Source organism: Mesoplodon densirostris, chromosome 7 (assembly GCF_025265405.1).
Source record: "Mesoplodon densirostris isolate mMesDen1 chromosome 7, mMesDen1 primary haplotype, whole genome shotgun sequence".
Classification (NCBI taxonomy): Eukaryota; Metazoa; Chordata; class Mammalia; order Artiodactyla; family Ziphiidae; genus Mesoplodon; species Mesoplodon densirostris.
In genome coordinates this window covers 33,760,095-33,779,840 of record NC_082667.1, presented here as the reverse complement: position 1 = coordinate 33,779,840, position 19,746 = coordinate 33,760,095, and the positions used below count along the sequence as shown (strand labels likewise).

Here is a 19,746-nt window from a genome sequence, read left to right as displayed (position 1 = left end):
CTGAAAGAGTTTACGTTTCTCTGATTTCCTTCTCTGGGATGAGCTTAATGTCACTCTTCTTTGTGTCTCAAATGTCACCCTTAGCTGTTTGGATAGATTACTGGATTGAGTAAGTGAATGGGTGGATGCATAATGGATGGATAGATGAGTGGAGACATGGATGATTGGGGAGATAGATAAGTGGATGGATGTATGAGTCAGTAAATGGAGGAATGCATGGATAATAGGATGGGGGTATGCAAGTGGAAGGATAAATGATGAGTGGATGAGGTGACTAGTAGCTGAACTGATGAATGAGATGAGTGAATGAATGCCACATAAAGGGACACCTAAGGAAGAAGAACAGTAAACCTTAAAACAACTCCTTGCAAAGTTTAATTTACCAAATTGCCCAGAAAAAAAATTTTCCCATGTTCCATAAAACGTGTTATTTAGAAGAGATTTATTGATTCATTCATTATCCAGATATGGGTTTCTCAGAATTAGATGGTGATCACTGACACAGGAATACACTAAGCCCTCTGGAGGCTAAGTAGATAAAGCTAAGTGATAGCTTCAAGACACATGAAATACACATTTTGACCCCCATTTTGACAGCTACAATTACAAGTCATGTAACCTCTCTAACTGTAAGGATAGACCAGTGACATATTAAGAAGGCCAACAGAAAATTTGAGTTTTTTTTATTGTGTTTAGAGAAGCTGTATAGCTAATGAATTGGGCTACAAAGCCCGATTTTGCTGAAACCAAAGTGACAGCTCTACAAGATAATTATTCCAAAGACCCCTCAAAAAAGTTGTGCATCAATTTTTTGCATTCATTACCTCATGTAAGCTTTAGAAGAACCCTTTGACGTTGTTAAACATCTTAGTACTATTTTACTAGAAAGGAAATCCCACAGAGGGATTAAGTTAATTATCTTTGTCAGGTTCCTTGTAGCTCAAAAATTTTAAGAGTATGCTATCCTTCACAAGAAAATTTGATTAATCAAGACATTGATTTGAAAGTTTCTTGTTTTCTTTCTGTGTTATATGTTGTGATTTCATGAAACATTTCTCACATGAAAAATCCAGTTTGTATTTCAGCATTTTTGTTCTTAGTCAAATAGAGGGAAGGAACATGTTTAATGTTCCATTACAGTTTACTATCATTTGGGATACAGTGAAGCCCCAAACAGCATAATTATTGGGGGAAAAGCTGTGCATTATTTTCTTATATAACCTCAGATCAATAGTCTTAATTAGATGAAAGTTTTGGAATCAGGCATATGAGTACCTACTGCCAAATTCTAATAAGGTAACTTTGGGCCATAAAGGCCTCTCACTGTTGTGCCCTCTCCCGTTGTGGAGCACAGGCTCTGGACGCGCAGGCTCAGCGGCCATGGCTCACGGGCCCAGCCGCTCTGCGGCATGTGGGATCTTCCCGGACCGGGGCACAAACCCATGTCCCCTGCATCGGCAGGCGGACTCCCAACCACTGCACCACCAGGGAAGCCCGGTAAAGCCTTTTTAAGGTTTTCTTGCCTCCTTTGCTGAGAGTGGTTGTAACAATAATACTTAAAGAGCTTTGCAAAGTTTAACAAAATAACGTGAGAATCAGCACAATTCTTAGCACATGGTAAATATTCCATAAATTTTCACTGTTACTATTATCCCCATTTTACAGATGAAAAAACTGAAGATTTGAGAAAATAAGGGTATTGGTGATAATCTTAGAGCTAGTAAATAGAAAAGGAAAAACGAAACACAAGTATTTTAAATTATATTTCAGAATGCTTATCAAAACCCTTAATTATAAACATTTAATAGTAAAGATTGGATAAAGGAGTTTATGTGACTGTTCATGTAGATTTGTGCTTAGGAGCCAATTGTACTTTATCCTCACTGGTGATTTTAGTCATTATCCTAATTAGCTCAGTAAAATATATTTAAACATTAGGAAAATAAAATTTGTGTTGTTAGATTACAGAAAATTTTCAGTCACCTTTTTTCACCCAGTAGTACAGTTTGGAAGCTAGCTTTTTTGTAACATGGAAAGAAACTCTACATCCTTCTTGCCATTCGTAATAAAAGTAATTCAAAATTGAAAACCGCCACCAGAACCTTATACCATCCTCTATTGTAGCACGTACTCTATTTCACATGGGAAGTAATTGCTAGTTTATGCATGATATCCCCCCTACAGTACCCATTCTTGGAGGGCAGAGTCTGTATCTTATGCATCTTCATAATCCTCATAATTTGCATATTGACTGGTACAGGATGAATGATAAATATTTGTGGAATCAAATTGAATTTACTTGAATTAAAGTTATCATTTTGTTAACAATTTGGCATTTGTACTGGCAACTGAGACTGGGGAGAATTTTAGATCTGCTAATAAGAAAACTAAATATTAAATAATGCAGCAGTAGCTTGACTAAAAAATGATAATATCTCTCTTTAATCATAATATAAATTTTTATTGTTATTATCATTATCTTTCTCTTTTGTTGGACACCAACTATGTGCCTTGATCACATTTAAAAGTGTTTCCAATCCTTACAAAGACCTTCTAAGTCATGTTGTTGTATAAAGATAATGCATTCGATTAACAAGTTTTTTTGAGAGGTTAGTATTACCAGGCACTTTTCCAGGTGCTTATGAGATTCATCAGTGAACAAAAGTTTCCTACTTGGTTAGAGCTTATGTTCAAGTAGGTGTGACAGGCAATACTCAATAAATAGAAAAATAATTTATGTAATATATGGGAAAGTTAAGTGCTAGAGGAAAAAGGAAAAGTAGAGAGAAATAGAGGATGGGGAATTTCAGGCAGGAAGTAAGGTAGTTTGCAATGCTAAAAGTCTAGAAAAACTCTTTAAGCAGGTGACACTTGAGCCAAGAATTAAAAGAGGTGACGAATTTGAGAGAGATAAGAGTGGGCTTTGGAATCATCAAAATCTGAGTTTGAATTTATTTCTTCTACATATTATCTATATAGTTTGCTGGACCTCCACAAACTTGTTTGCACACCTAGTAAAACCAGAAAAGAACACTTACTTTGTTTAGCTTTTTACCTATTAAATATAGGTGTAAATTGTTTAGAACTTGACCTGCATGTATAAGCACTATTTAATGTATGTTTTAAAAACAGAAGGTGCTAAAAAATGTGGATCATATTATATATAATTGCATGAGGGCTGAGATATTGCCATAGGTTGCGAAGCTCTTTGTTCCCTTTCTGGATGAACACCACACTTCTAGGACTTTGGGTATTCCCTAGAGTGTAGCTTACCCTGTAAATGCCAAATCCTGTGTCTTTTGTTCCACTTTTAAATTCAAGTGAAAAGAACAAAATAGGTCTGTTGGGAAAGAGGCCTTGGAAATATATTAAAAATCCCTACTAAAATGCATTAAAATGAGTTTGAAGGGGAAAAAAAAAGTACACATCTAGAATAGAAGGGAATTTGACAAGCTGGTATGTAGGCCATTTCAATACCTGCTGCTTTCAACAAAATTCACTTAGTGGAATAAAAATTTTGAAAGGATGTTTGGAACATGTATCCAGAGCAGCTGCTGTACTTCGGCAGTGACAACATTAAACAACTGGCTTCATCCAGCCTTCAAATGGCAGGAAGATTTACACAAATAGAGGGGACTATGACATTCAGGCAGATTCATGTAGAAAAAAAAAAAAACTATTCAAAATATTTACCATGGACTTAATCCTGACACCTACAAAATTTTGTTCTGGATTTAATCCACTGTCCCTTCAGCGCTCCTGTCAGTAATGTTATTAAACCATCAATTCCTGTGCCTCTTAGAAGGAAGTGCAGCCATTGTCTGTCATGTCCATTAACTGCCAGAAAAAAGAGATTTACATGATGGCCTGAATGGGCTCCTGGAGGAGCATTCTTTGGACTGTTAAAGTGAGGACTAGAAATCCTCAAAATGTTCAACTAGATAGTGAGTTTTTGTAAACACTGAGGCTCTTCAGACACACATGAGGAAAAAAAATAAAAGTACTTGGAGAAAGATAAGAAGCCTGTTATTTTAGTACAGTAAGTATGTGGTGTTAGCGTCAAATTTACTCATTTGCCCATTTGTCGATCCAATATTTATTACACATCCACCAGGTACCTAGCACAATTTTAACAATTATCTCTTCAGTGGTTGGCAAAATGGAAGCAGTCCCTATTGTGAACAAGACTATTGTCTAGTGAGGGTATGAGACATTAACAATCAGATAAATGGATGGGTGACAACTATAATAAGTAGGGATTAAATTTAACCCGTATACATTAATATAGGTGTGTAAATTGTTTAAATATTAAAGCACTTATGGACCGACTGGAAAATAACCTTTGTCTCCTTCATCCTGGTCCTTCTCCTGGAATCCTGTACCCCCCCCCCCCCCCGACACACACACACTAAGCTGTCATTCATCGATAAATGGCTAACACTTATTGTAGCAAAATGGCTCTGCCATGACCACCTGATAGCCTTGCATATCGCCCCATAAGTCACAAAAACAAGGCTAATCTGAAGTGTAACCCAAGTCTTGGTGGAATGCCCTGTGATCCTCCATGGGACACAGAAGTATAGGTAGTCTTGTTAGAAGCTGTTGAAAGACTGCTTCTCATTTCCCTCTGTACCTTGCAGGAGGCTGTGATGGAGTAACTTCCTGTCTTCCTAATGACAGTGAGGCATGGGACTTTCCATATCACACCACTCCCCCTTCTCTGGGTAAAACTGTAAGCTATAAAACTGCTTTCCTGTAGTTTAGAGTTGAATCACAGTGGCAGAGAGAACCACCACCTGTGTTGTCTGTCATGTGGCACCCCAGGTTTGATGTCATCCACTGATACTAGAGATGTGGATTGCCAATACCATGCTGATCTTCCTTATGCTTTAAGTATGTGTAATAAACTGTCCAAATTGATTTTGGCTCATGTCTCTTTCCTGGCTGAATCTATGAGACTGTGGCAAGTCTCTTAGGAGCTGTCACAGTGCTGCTGCTTAGAGACTACATGACTGCTTGACACCTGTCAAGCAGAAAATTCCCAGGACCCTGCTCCAGCATTGAGAGTAGAGTCACATTTATTGGTTTATATCCGTACCATATCAATCATCTTATATTTTGAATATCACAACTGGTGAAAGTGCTAGAAAGGAAAATATAGTATCTCACAAGAGAATATAAAAAAAATGCTAAAATTATGTTTGCAATTCAGAACTGGATCTTGGTGAGAATTAGCATTTCAACTGTAATCTATGGGGTGAGTAATAACTGACCAGGGGAAACAAAGTAGTGGGAAAATTTCCATGATTCCAGGCAAAAAGAACAGGTACACATGATGACCCTGAGGTGTTTAAGAATATGCTTCATTCAGTGAACTATAAAAAAGGCCAGTGAGACATTATATAGTCCATTAAGTCAAGGTATCTCTTCTCTTCTGACAGCTTAGTAAAATACATGCAATTCTACTAGTAAAGTTGGAGTTCCTGAGATACTGCATAGAATGCCAGTATAATTTTGTTGTTTCACTATGTGGAAGGCACATTGATAGATTTAGTGGGAATACAGAAATGTTTAAGAAGCCCTTTAGACTGTGAGCTTCACAAAGTTAGAAATGTTGCCTTGTGTTGTGTTTGTAACTGATCTCATATCAGAGCACAGAAAACAATATCTGGTAAATGAAAATGTGAGAAAGGGAAGGAAGGAAGGAAGGTGTGAAGGTGGGGAGGAAAGGAGGAAGGGTGAGAGGTCCTCTACTTAGAGGGGTATAAAGATTATAAAATTTCTGGGATTGAGGCCTACAGTAAATATCTATTGAAAGTTTGAATGGGAGAGGAGAAAGATATGATGAAGAAATTACATGTACTGAAACATAATAAAAAATAATTTCCGGGCCTTCCCTGGTGGCGCAGTGGTTGGGAGTCCACCTGCCAATGCAGGGGACACAGGTTCGTGCCCCAGTCCGGGAAGATCCCACATGCCGCGGAGCGGCTGGGCCCGTGAGCCATGGCCGCTGAGCCTGCGCGTCCGGAGCCTGTGCTCCGCAACGGGAGAGGCCACAACGGTGAGAGGCCCGTGTAAAAAAAAAAAAAAAAAAAAAGATTTCCCTTTAAAATGGCTATGATGGTATGCTAAGTTTCTTCATAATATGCCATTATTAAAAGGGAATACAGATTTTAAAAAATAAAATGAATTAATTATAATCTGAAATAATTAACCTCACAATAATATAAATTCCAAATTAATAGCATACATTTGTGATGTACTTCACACCAGCCTCCCTGAAGAATTCCTATTTGTTGGCTTGTTCAGGGCAATTTTAATAAAGAAGATGGACACATTCTAGACTAGTCCCATGTCCAGGGGTATAGGGCAGTAGTATTACTGGCCTAGCTTGGGTGGGGTGAATTGTCTAGTCAAACAAAAATAATAACCTCTATAGATAGTATAGGCACAAACCACAAAGCCTCAAACTCAGTATGAAGGAGTTTGAATTTTATTGTAAAGGCAATAAAGAAAAACTAGAGTTGTTTTTTGTTTTTTTTGATCAAGGAAAGCAGGCTAAAAGAAAGTTTCAAACAAACCAAATATGGTGGAGTATGCTGGATGACTTTTTGTAGGAAAGACCAGAGAAAAGTAGAGTCTAAAGGCAGAGAACATGATGAGACAGTTGCATCAATCTAGTAAAGAATGGAAATGAGACATACCTTCAGTATCATAATAAAAATAGTGGAGAGGGAACAAATAGAATTTATGACTCACTGGACATAGGCAGAAAACTAGTTTTGAGATTGAGGCAGAGATAAAATGTGTGAGACTCACAATAATGATCCCCTAAAGGTATCTATATCCTAATCCCCAGAACCTGTGAATATGTTCTCTTATATGGCAAATGAGAATTAGTAGAGGTGTATAAATTAAGGATCTTGACATGGAAAGGTTATCCTGGATTATCTGAGTGGCTTCAATGTAATTACAGAAGTCTTTATAAAAAGGAGGCAGGAGAGTCAGAGTCAGAGAAAGTGATTGAAAGTAGGAGTTGTGTCCACAAGCCAAGGAATACAGGAAGCCTCTAGAAGCTGGGAAGAAAAGGAATAGATTTTCCCCTAGGGTTTCCACAAGAAATCAGGCTTGTCAACAACTTGACTTTGGCCTAGTGAGATTTAGTTTGGATTTCTGACCTCCAGAACTGGAAATTTGTGCTAAGCTACAAAGCTTGTGCTGATTAGTTACAGTGGAAACTAATAGGAAACCAGTGCAACTTGACATAGACAATAACATAAAGAAAGAGAAGGTTGTGACTTTCCTTTTATACAGGCTGATTTTGAGGAATCAGAAGCACATGACGATTTGACACATATTTCAAGGAACTTAAAAAATGGCATGGAAAGACATGGGCATAGGACTGTTTGATGAGTCATAGGTGTAATAGGCTCTAAACTTTTCATAAACTCTCAACTTTAGGTAGAGACAAGAGGAAGAAGAAGCAGAATATAAAGCAGAGAGGTATCAAGCAAAAGATGAACAGAGTTAGAATAAGTGGAAGATGATGGATGTTTTTCAAGAGGTCCAAGTGGGCAATTTTCTAGAAGAGGAGATAGCCAACTATTACAGATAATACAGAAAGGTCTGGGACAGTGAGGACTGTGGTGAGCCAGAGGTGTCTCAGTCCTTGAAGAATCTTTGGTTTAATGTGCTTGCCCTTTTGTGGAATAAAAAAATATATTTTAGAATATAAATACAAAACATTTTACTGAGAGTAATAGTAATATTCTACAGGATTAAAAATAAAAATAAAAAAGTTGTTTCTTGGGAGCAAAGTGGCATTACAAGGACAGAGAAAGGTAAAGAGGGAGTTAAAACTGTGCCATGGACTAAAATTGTCTATTTTGCAGGTGTACCATAGGGCTTGCGTTGTTAAATTAGGTTTTAAATCTTTAGAGCAAAAGCAGCCCAGTCCAGTATGTTTGGAGTCAGACAGTTTAGTGCTAAAACTTCATTCTAATTCTTTGTTTATTCTATTTCCTCTTTTGTGAAATGTGGGTAATACTATTTACGTCTTATGGTTAATGATAAAATTTGGGAGGTAATGTGCGGGAATGGACATGCATCTGCCACGATGTAGTAATTGTAAAAAGATAATTTTACCAGGTGATAACAAAGAAAGAGAGAATAAGAAGAAAATATAGATTAATATTAGATAAGAGAATATATGTGAATACAAAAAATACCCATAAATACAGTTAAAAAAACAAATATTTTCTACTTATTCTCATTTCACAATTATTTGAGGTGTCTATTCATTTCTGTGATTAATCAGCAAGCTATCTGTGTAGTTTCAAGGGCTATCTCTCATCCCGGATTTCAACTGATACAAGTATACATTGAGTTGATGATATCTGTCTAACAAAGGCACAGTTCAGATAACCTTCATTTCTTCTCAGTCTCTTTCAAATTGATAATTACATAGTATAATGTCATCTGGGTCCATCACTCCTAGCAGTTATCATCTCCTAAAAAAATTAGTGTACACAAAGACAAAATAGATTCATAATAACATAGGAGAGGTTTTTACCTTCATGAAATCAATAAATTCCACAGTAAAGAAAAATGAGATCCTTCTAGATCATGTCTCAAAGCAGTGTATTCAATCCAGGTTTGTATAGATCACAGAAACTCCTCAATGAACATTATGAAAGGAAGCATCTGACATCCTTCTTTCATGAAGGCAAATGTTTTTATTTTTAATGACAGCCATGGTGAATAAAACTTCCAGATATTTTTCACCATGTTTTAGAACTTCTAGATATGTAGTTTAGAGTTTTGGACCTGTTAGTTAAGATCTAAAAAGCTAAATGGAGTATCAAGAAAGTAGCTAGAAAGTCTTATCATGCTTCCCAAGACTAATATAAGCAACAAAAATCTGTAAGAAGCTATTTGGGCATTAAAGATGATTTGCCTATGGCAAATGTCTAATCAGTGAGAGTAAATAGTGAATGGGTGGAAAATCACTCCTCTCTGACTCCATCTTTTCCTCTATCTTTCTTTGATACCAATTCTATATACATAATACTAGTTCCATTGTATATTTAAAAAATTATTTTTTAGTAATATGAATGGCATAGTGAGTTATCTGTGAAGTTCATCTGGCATAAAAGTAAATTTTAAAGGACTCATTTTCTGCTGAACGCTTCATTTCTTCAGCATTATCCTCAGACCTGCATTCAAATTTCTGAGGAGGCAACCTGTCAACTTTGTTGATTCACATCAAAGTTTCTTTGGAATATCTCTGCCCACAAATAAAGGATACTGATAAAATTTGCTAACTGTTGAAAAAAATATGTTCATGGTTCAATAACCCACAAAAAGGCTGAATGAATTCCAAAAAGTTTTTGAAATGGTAATTTCTGAGTGAAAGATAAAACATAAGATTATAAAATTTAAAAGCAATTTGAGAAAAAACATAGATTACTAATATTTAGCAGGTGTCTTTCCACTTACTGAAATCTTTAATGTAATAGTACCATAATTTTACATATGTTGAATTACACCTACCAATTTGAAAAGATATTTAGGAATCAAATTTAAGAAAGGAGCAACACAAAATATATGTAGAATATTAAAAATGGCTCATTTGGTAAAAGTTAGGAAATATAATCAGATGTTATTTTGTCTACTCTAGTACATTAACTGCAAAGCACCCAAGGAAGCATAAATTCCATCATCTTGAAAAGACATTAAGAGTAGTCTACTCCAAAATTCTTATTTTATACAGGGAATCTGAGATCAAACAGTTAGTGGCAAAGGTCATGCAACAACTCTGACTCAGACATCATTAATCTCTCATGGAGTAATTTTTTAGAGAGTTTTAGTGATTAGCCAAAATATTATGGTTAAGTTTTCTAGTGAAGGAAATGGCATTTTATTGTGGTTTTAATTGCTTTGCTTGATAATTAATGATGTTGAACATGTTCTCATAAGCTTATTTGTCATTTGTATATCAACTTATTCAGTTCTTTGACCCTCTGTAAAAAATTGGCTGTTCATACTCTTATAATTGAGTTTGTTTCATTTATATACCTTGGGTTCAGTTTCTCTGTCTGATATATATTTTGCAAATACTTTCAGTTATGACTTGAGTTTTTATTCTCTTAGCAGTCTGTATTGAAGAGCAAAATGTTTAAATTGGTAAAGTCTAATTCATCAATTTTTTCTTTTATGTTTGGATTTTTTTAGTCTTATCTAAGAAAATTTTGCCTATCTCAAGGTCATAAAAATTATCTTCCAGAAGTTCTATAGTTTTATCTTTTACATTTAGGTCTATGATTCATTTTAAATTAGCACTTGTGAATGGTGTAAAGAAAAGGTCAAGTTTGGGACTTCCCTGGAGGTCCAGTGGTTAAGACTCTGCCCTTCCAATGCAGGGAGCACAGGTTCCATAACTGGTCAGGGAACTAGGATTTGGCATGCTGTGCGGTGCTGCCAAAAAGAAATTAACACAACATTGTAAATCAACTACACTTGAGTAAAATAAATTTTTTAAAAAAGGTCAAGTTTGATTTTACATACACATATACATAATCTTCAATTCCTTTATCACCATTTATTGAAGTTACTGTTTTTTACGTTGAATTATTTACATTTTTATCTTTTTCAAAAGTCAAATGGCTATGTATGTTTTCAATTGACTATATTTGTTTGAGTAGATTTCTGGATTCTCTTTTAATTTATTTCAGTATATGTCTATTCTTATGCTAATACTACACTGTCCTTATTAATGTAGCTTCAGAGTTAGTCTTGAAATCAGACAGCATTAAGTCCTACACTCCAGTGTTTTTTAAAATATTATTTTAGATACAAGTTTTAGGACCAGTTTAGTAAATTTACAGAAAAAAAAAAAAGAAATCCTATGGGAATGCTAACCTGGTTTGCATTTTATCTATAGATTAATATGGGGAGAACAGGTATCATAAGAATATTGAATATTTCAGTTCAACAGGATTTAATGTTTCAATTCATAGACATGGTATATCTTTCCACTAATTTAGAATTTCTGCCATTTCTGTCAGTAATGTTGCATAATTTACAACATACAGGTTTTTCACCTTTCATTAAATTTTTTCTAATAATTTTAAATGTTTTATTTCCATTTTTTTCACACTCTTCTTCCATTATTCCAATACACATGTTAGTGTTTTTAATATTGTTCTAAAGATCTCTGAGACCCCCATCATTCATGTTTTTCAAGCTTTTTTTCCTTACAGCTTTTCAGAATGAATAATTTCTGTTGATATCATTTCATATTTAGTAGCTCTTTCTTCTCTCATCTGCATTTTTTGATAAGTCTATCCAGTGAAATTTTTCTTTCTAGAATTTCCATTTGGTTCTTTTTTAAAAATTTATTTATTTTATTTATTTTTGGCTGCATTGGGTCTTCGTTGCTGCACACGGGCTTTCTCTAGTTGCGGCAAGCAGGGCTACTCTCGGTTGTGGTGAGCAGGCTTCTCATTGTGGTGGCTTCTCGTTGTGGATCATGGCCTCTAGGTGCGCAGGCTTCAGTAGTTGTGGCTCACAGGATCTAGAGTGGAGGCTCAATAGTTGTGACGCATGGGCTTAGTTGCTCTGCAGCATGTGGGATCTTCCCCGACCAGGGCTTGAACCCATGTTCCCTGCATGGGCAGGTGGATTCTTAACCACTGAACCACCAGGGAAGCCCTGGTTCTTTTTTATAATATAGTTTTTCTGCTAAAATTGCCTATCTCATCACTAATTAAGAACATGTTACCTTTAATTTTTTGATAGTATTTTTTTTTTTTTTTCTGTACGCGGGCCTCTCACTGCTGTGGCCTCTCCCGTTGCGGAGCACAGGCTCCGGACACACAGGCTCCGCGGCCATGGCTCGCGGGCCCAGCCGCTCCGCGGCATGTGGGATCTTCCGGGATCGGGGCACGAACCCGTGTCCCCTGCATCGGCAGGCGGACTCTCAACCACTGCGCCACCAGGGAAGCCCTTTTGATAGTATTTTTAACAGCTGCCTTACAATATTATATCCAACATATGAGACATCTAAATATTGGCTACCATTGTCTACTTTTTTAACTTCGGGTCATACATTTCATTTCTTTGCATACCGGTAAGATTTTATTTGCTAGACACTGTCACTTATATATCACAGAGATTCTGGATTTTATCTTCAGAAGAAGATAATTAATTTTTGTCCAATAATACAGTTAAACACTGATACTTACCTTGATGTAGAGTTGAGTTTATATTTTGTCATTGCAGATATGTGAAAAGCCCATGATAGAGCTTAAGCTTCTCTCACTTTACTGAGCTAAATCTCCAAAAATCTTCCCCCAGCCCCACCTCCCAGAATCGTATCTAGGTTTTGATTTAGACTTTCTTAAGGCAAGCCTAAAAGTGGACTTTATACTAGGGCAAGACTCAGCAAACTTTTTCTGTAAATTTTCACACAGTAAATAAATATTTTAGTCTTTGCAAACTTATATGGTCTCTATCTCAACTACTCAATTCCACCATGGTAGCAGAAAAGCAACTAGACAATACATAAATAAAGGTGGCTGTGTTCCAATAAAATTCTATTTATGAAAACAGGCAGGGACTTCCCTGGTGGCCTAGTGGTTAAGAATCTGCCTGCCAATGCAGGGGACACAGGCTCAAGTCCTGGTCCGGGAAGACCCCACATGCTGCAGAGCAACTAAGCCCGTGCGCCACAACTACTGAGCCTGTGCTCTAGAGCCTGCAAGCCACAACTACCAAGCCTGTATGCCACAACTACTGAAGCCCGCGTGCCTAGAGCCCGTGCTCCACAACAAGAGAAGCCACCGCAATGAGGAGCCCGCGCACCACAATGAAGAGTAACCCCGCTCGCCGCAACCAGAGAAAGCCCGCATGCAGCAACGAAGACCCAACCCAGCCAAAAAAAAAAAATTAATTAATTAATTTTTTAAAAATGCACATGTTAAAAAAAAAAAAAGACAGTAGACCAGATTTGGAATTTGGGCTGTAGTTTGCCAACCACTGCTCTTGTGCAAGGCTATTAACCTAAAGGCTGTCGCTTTGATGCCTGTGGTGTTGATAACATTTATCTGGCAGCCTTTTGCAGTGCTCAACCTCTAGGGTTTCTGTTCTGCTGAGAGTCATATAACAGTTTCTTTTTGATTAGCTTTGTATAATGTATTGCTCTGTGTATGTGCAGTCCAACTCTCAGCCAAGGACTTGCAGGAACATCTCCCAACAACCTGACTTTTGGAGGCCCTGCCCTGCTCGCCTCACTTTTCTCTGCTGCTCTGCCCCATATACTCCAGCCATTTAATCTGCCCCAAACTCTGATCTCTGCCTCCACAGTTCAGTCCAACTACAGTGATCTGCTTGGACCACAGCCCTTTGCACTTAAGTCAGGAAATTGTCCTCAAGTAGAAAGCTGGAGTAGTCATGAGTCTTACCTAGTGAGGTTCCAATATTTCAAGGTTCACAGCTGGGCATGATTAGCTCATAATTGTTTAAGAGAGGAGGACTAGTCCAAAACCAGTTACTGTGTCATGTCAAGAGTCTTTAATCTTTTTATTCTTAGATAACAAAAATATAAATATCTAACAATAATTTAATTAATAAAAATGAATTTTATTTACTCACAATAACCAAAAATACAAATAACCAAAAATACAAAAATACAAATTCATTTGACTTCAGGTGTGGTTTGACTGTGAAGTTTTCTAAGTCACCAGATCCTATCCTATCTATTTTATATGCTTTGCTTTCGTCTGTAGGACAAGTTTAACCTCATGTTGTCCTCTTTTATTTTATAAATAATGCCTATTAGAGCTTAGACTTAAACATCCTCATACTATACTACCAAGAAAAAGATAATATACTTTTTATTCACTCAGATGAAGAGAGGCAGCTTTCATTGCAGAAGCCACCAGTAAATATCTTCTTGTCTCTGGCCTGACATTAATTAGACGTCCAAACCCAATATAATCGTTTGACTAGGGAGGTGATATAGAGTAATTGCTTTAAGAAATTGCATCCTCATCTCTGAGTGTTGAGATATTTTCTCCTAAAGTAATATGGCTGAGAAAGAGCGTGAAGCAGTCACCTCCAAAGTCTAGGCATTTTTGAGGGGAGAAAGGGAATCGATATCGAGAACATAATAAAAAATTATTCACGATAAGTTTTCTTTAGTGACCATAATCACTACAGTGCATGTACACATACACATAATGGCAATAAGATATTTATAAGAATTTAACTTTGAGAAAAAATATGTATATCTGCTCTTATTTCCCAATGAAAAGCCTTGCTGAACTTTATAATTTTTACATATTAACATTGACTTTTAATAGCACTTATAACCAGACATTATGTAAGCTATTCCTGTGCAATTTGAGATCTTTGTTCCTTTTACATATATTAGTCATTCAATTCCAAGTCTCTCAGAATCATAACCAAGTTATTAATGTTGAAATGAACAGGTGCTGCATCAAACAATCCGATGGCCAAATATAATCTTGGTGCTACAACTTTATACTTTTATGGGAGTGAGCAGAAACAGGCAGGAGTTTTTGACTTTCTGCCTCCTTTACTCAGTGGTAAAGTGGAACATAGAGATGACAGTGGTGGTGGTTTGTTCTATGTTATATCTCTTGAGTATTATCCACAGCTTCTAGGTTAGTGCTGCCAACCAGGGAGCATGTGCTTCATAAATACTAACAGATGCATTGAATCATGCATTTTAAAAAAACAATCCTATTATTATCCTTTCACCAGATACCTAGTACACCCTACTGAGTATTTGAAAACATCTCTGTTATGAATTTATTATCCTCATTGGATGAATAATCTTAAACACACAAAATTCCACCAGTCTTCTAAGTGGTCTCCAAACATTTCTAACCATAAGGCATATTAATAAATTTTAAGCACATATCATTTGATATATGTATATGTATTGGTTATAAATTAGATACACTCACGTCTTTAGTGGTTAGGAGGACCAGCTTTGGATCCAAACTGCCTAGGTTTCAGTTCCAGATCTGTCATTCCCCAGCTGTGTGACCTTGAGCAAGATATTTAATAAATCTGTGTCTCAGCTTCCTCATTTAAAAAGGATGAAAGACATACTATGTACCAAATAGAGTTGTTATGAGGAATATATATATATATCACAAGTTTAGGCTGTTGTTATCTTTTATTATCATCTTATTATTTTACTTCTATATTATGTACATTATAAACATACACAAAATGAAAGGAAAGCAGTGGTGAAACTTAGAAAATGCGTAAAAATAAGTTCTAATATTTTTATATTAGAACAACCACGGAATATTTTAGAATAAAAATGTAGACTACAGAGTATTTTATAATGCCACCTATTTTACAATTTTTTAATCTAAATTAAAATTTAGAATTTCTAATGTTTTCTTCCCACACTCCAGTGGAACTTGTCTTGTACTCACTATCCCTATTTCTGCAAAATTTGCTGCAACAAGCCTGATTGAGGGTTCTTATTGGTACCAAAATGTACAGCAAGTATCATCTTATTAATAACAAAGTAGCAAACATATTGTTAGAAAACTTGTAAAGATTTCTGACCTTGTTTTGCTGATGCCACCTAAAAGCTTATTGTAATGTTGGCTCTTACTTCCAGGCCCCTCAATGACCCCCCTCCCAATCTAGTTCTCTACTGAGTTATATCCTCAACAAATGAGTCACAGTAGTCTTGTAAGATTGCTTATTATAACTCTGTAGTGGCTAAAACACTAGGAGATGGCTCTGTTCTGAATTCCATGTTCAGAGTCTATATAAACACTTCCCTGGGCCTCCCTGGTGGCGCAGGTGGTTGGGAGTCCGCCTGCCGATGCAGGGGATGCGGGTTCGTGCCCCGGTCTGGGAGGATCCCATGTGCCGCGGAGCGGCTGGGCCTGTGAGCCGTGGCCGCTGGGCCTGAGCGTCCGGAGCCTGCGCGTCCGGAGCCTGTGCTCCGCAGCGGGGGAGGCCACGACAGTGAGAGGCCCGCATACCGCAAAAAAAAAAAAAAAAAAAAAAAAAAAAAAAAAAAAAAAAAAAAAAAACACTTCCCTGATCTGGCCCTAGATGGGACCATGTCCAGGTTAGTCTTTCCAAGCAAGAAGCCCATACCAGAGAAGAGTGTGGCTAGACATCATTATGCTGATACCCCTGTGGTGCTTCTTCTTCCTATGTTTTATCAGAAAGTTAAAGAGCTGAGACCTTAATTAGCATTCACAAGTCTGTACTGTCCCTCATCTCTTCTCAATTTAACCCAATATAGTCAGGGATTTAATTTCTTTAAATGTTGTTGACTCATTATGTCTACGGCATTGCTAATTGATAAGACTCAATGGTGACAAAAAAACAAAAGGTTTAATTTCTTTATCTTGGCATCTAAGCTATTTATCAGCCAATTGTATTTCAATCAATCTTATAGAGTGTGTGAGAAAGAGAAGAATTATTGTGCATATCCTTAGAGGAAAGTCAATATTTTTCTGTTTTTTCTTTTTTTAAAATTTATTTTATTCAAGTGTAGTTCATTTACAATGTCATGTTAATTTCTGCTGTACAGCAAAGTGATTCAGTAATACATATTATTTTTCATATTCTTTTCCATTATGGTTTATCACAGGATATTGACTATAGTTCCCTGTGCTATACAGTAGGACCTTGTTGTTTATCTATTCTCTATGTAATAATTTACATCTGCTAACCCTAAATTCCCAATCCATCCCTCCCCCCATCCGTCTTCCCCCTTGACAACCATGAATCTGTTTTCTATGTCATGGAGTCTGTTTCTGTTTCGTAGATAAGTTCATCTGTGTCATGTTTTAGACTCCACATATAAGTGATATCATGTGGCATTTGTTTTTCTCTTTCTGGGAAAGCCAGTATTTTGACTTGCTCCTACTGCTTTCTGTGTCTCGGTGGAAACACACACAAACACATGCACACACACACACATATCAATGTAGCCTAGGTGTTATACTTAGTTTAAAATGAACTGTAATTTTGTGCCACATTTTCTTGGCTCCTGAAAGACAAATTGATTCTCTGAGTTGAATTATAAAATCCATTTGTTATAATTTTATATTAGAACCTGTTGCTTGGGAAAACCCTGCCCCATGTGTGTCTCTGGTGTGTTTACTCTCTTTGGTGATGACAGTTTTGGAGCCAACATTTTTTTTTTTTTAATACCTGGCTCCCGGAAGTCTTGGAACAAATTTGCAGTACAGTCAAGACAAATGGATAGAACTTCATGGCCCCATCATCAGTGCCTTCTTCTTCTGTCGTTACCCATAATCTACTTTCACATCCCATTCACAAGACATATATGCTTTCCGTAGATCTCATGTGTTTAATTTATGTTTAATATTCTAATACATTTAGTGTTAAATTCGTTTCAGGTCCTCTTTAGGTATAAATATTTTCATATGCTACAAATCTCAGGGAAATTCACCAGAAAATTAGAAAGAAAATACCTGGATATTCTTACCTAGAGGGAAGGAAGTGGAAAAGGATTAAGATAATCCTTGTCCCAGTGAGTTTTCAGAAATATTGAATTACACACCTAATGTATAAATAATGAATTAGAACCTTGCAGATGTATATACATTTGCCAAAATTTTGTAAAATGGTTCATTAAAATTTCAGATAAAATTTCACTGTCTACATTATGTCCTTTCTGTTTGCTTCATGCTACGACTATACATTTAGGTTTCTTAGGAAAAAAAGACAGTTTTTGCATTAAATACAGCATTGATTTCATCCTTCATAATCTAGCCCAATTTAAGGTGGATCCTTGAGGAAAAACAGCAAGGAACAGCTCCAGAATTGATAGACCGGACGGCAGAGCCAAGCCAGGCTCCAGTGTTTTGTGATCTATAAAAACTTGGAGCTGTGGAGCTTCACAATTTTTTGAGTAAATTAAAAATTATTATATGGACTCTAGCCTCTCATGTTATAAATCTCAAATGAGAAAATATACTTACATAAAGATTAAATGTTAGGTTTTATTGGTGTTATTCTTATTAGGAAGAATACTCTGACTTCTCAGGCCTCCTCTGTTCTCTATTGCAGCTTACACACACTCTCAGCTTAGCAGTTAGAGTCTCATATTGTGATTTTCACTTCACATGCTTGCTGCCTCGTGTATTTTCAACCTATGTACACAGATGATGTTTCCCTCTTAGTCTGAACAAAACTAATCACTTTATAGATACTTATTCAAAGATTGGATGTGAGTGAAAGCTACTCTAGATTCACGACTACCTCCCCTGAAATAACCCTATCCTTTTTTTCATGTGAATTAAATTGACAAAGCACATAAGTGACTTAAAACAGACAAAATTCACAATCCAGTAAACTCGCCTGTCTTTCATAGGTTTTCTGATGCTTTAAAACCCACAGACCTGTTTTTATTTTCTATAATTTTATAAATATTATATATATATGTATATATATATATATATATATATTAATGTAGCTTCTGATTTATTAGCTCTGGGATGGGACTGTAATGTTTACATTTCTTTTCTCTTTTTTTTTTTTTTTTGCGGTACCCGGGCCTCTCACTGTTGTGGCCTCTCCTGTTGCGGAGCACAGTCTCCGGACACGCAGGCTCAGCGGCCATGGCTCACGGGCCCAGCCGCTCCGCGGCATGTGGGATCTTCCTGGACCGGGGCACGAACCCGTGTCCCCTGCATCGGCAGGCGGACCCTCAACCACTGCGCCACCAGGGAAGCCCCGATATATGATTTAATCCAGTAACTGATCCTTTCAAAACTAAGACCAAAGTATGATAATATGAGTCCAAATCTGCAATTCCTGTGGTTACATTTCTTACTGTTTTTGTAGCCTTTTGTATCCCAAGATCTCTTGGCTAGATTTTACTGAGTTCAATGAATTCTTAGAAGAGGTAAATACTTGAAATCCTGGGAACTAATAGGCAATGAGCTTTCAAAGGCATATTTGCTATTTCTGTTGGAATTCATTCAACCTGTCCTGATACAGGCTTCCTGGATGGCTGCACACCCTGAAGTCATCGTTTTGTGGGAGTCCCTTGGTATGGATGACAGGATTTAGGCTGAAACCCACACAAGGAGGGAGAGGGATGGAGGCAGGAGGACTTGTAACTATACAGACCCCGCTCTCTGGACTGCAGATAATGAATGACAGCATCTTGAGGAGAGAGGCTGCCCACCTAAAGGACCCTGAGTATGAAAATATCATGACATGCTTTGTGGGGGTAGAAAGGTGTTTAAGGCATAGGCGATTTCGGGGCAGCACTAACTCCCTTCCAGCTGGTGACCGAGAATGTTCATTGGCACTGAGGCTGGTGCTGACACTCTCGCCCTCTTCCCACACGAGTTCCCAGGAACTTGCCTACAGCCGCCAGGGGTGTGGGGATGGCCACTATCCCACTAAGGCCCACGCTCTGCCCCTCCCTATCTTCCCTAACTCCTGTCCCAGGCCTAGAAGCTGGGGACAGACAGAAGGACCACTCTTCTTCCTTCTTTTGGGCCTCAGTCCTGTGGACAGAAGCTGGCTCTGGCAGGGACTGCGGTAGCAGGGATTGTCACAGGGGAAGTCTTGAGTGCTCTGTGGTTGAGGAATGCAGCTGGACCCAGGGCAGCTGCAATGCAAGGCCAGCAGAGTGGCCCAAGCCCGGGCCAGGAATGCGAGACTGAGGCCTATGGTCCTGAAGCCCTCCTGATG

The 19,746-nt window shown here is 37.3% G+C and overlaps 1 protein-coding gene and 1 non-coding gene across 2 annotated transcripts in view; both read left to right on the top strand.

Moving 5' to 3' along the window:
* LUZP2 (leucine zipper protein 2) overlaps positions 1–19,746 on the top strand; it is a gene marked incomplete at its 5' end in the record, with an annotated part of 475,562 nt that overhangs the window by 392,792 nt on the left and 63,024 nt on the right. The window lies entirely within an intron of this gene.
* On the top strand, positions 6,089–6,172 carry LOC132494508 (small nucleolar RNA SNORA15). The gene has a single exon (XR_009533087.1). It is a non-coding gene; the product is annotated as a small nucleolar RNA SNORA15 (small nucleolar RNA).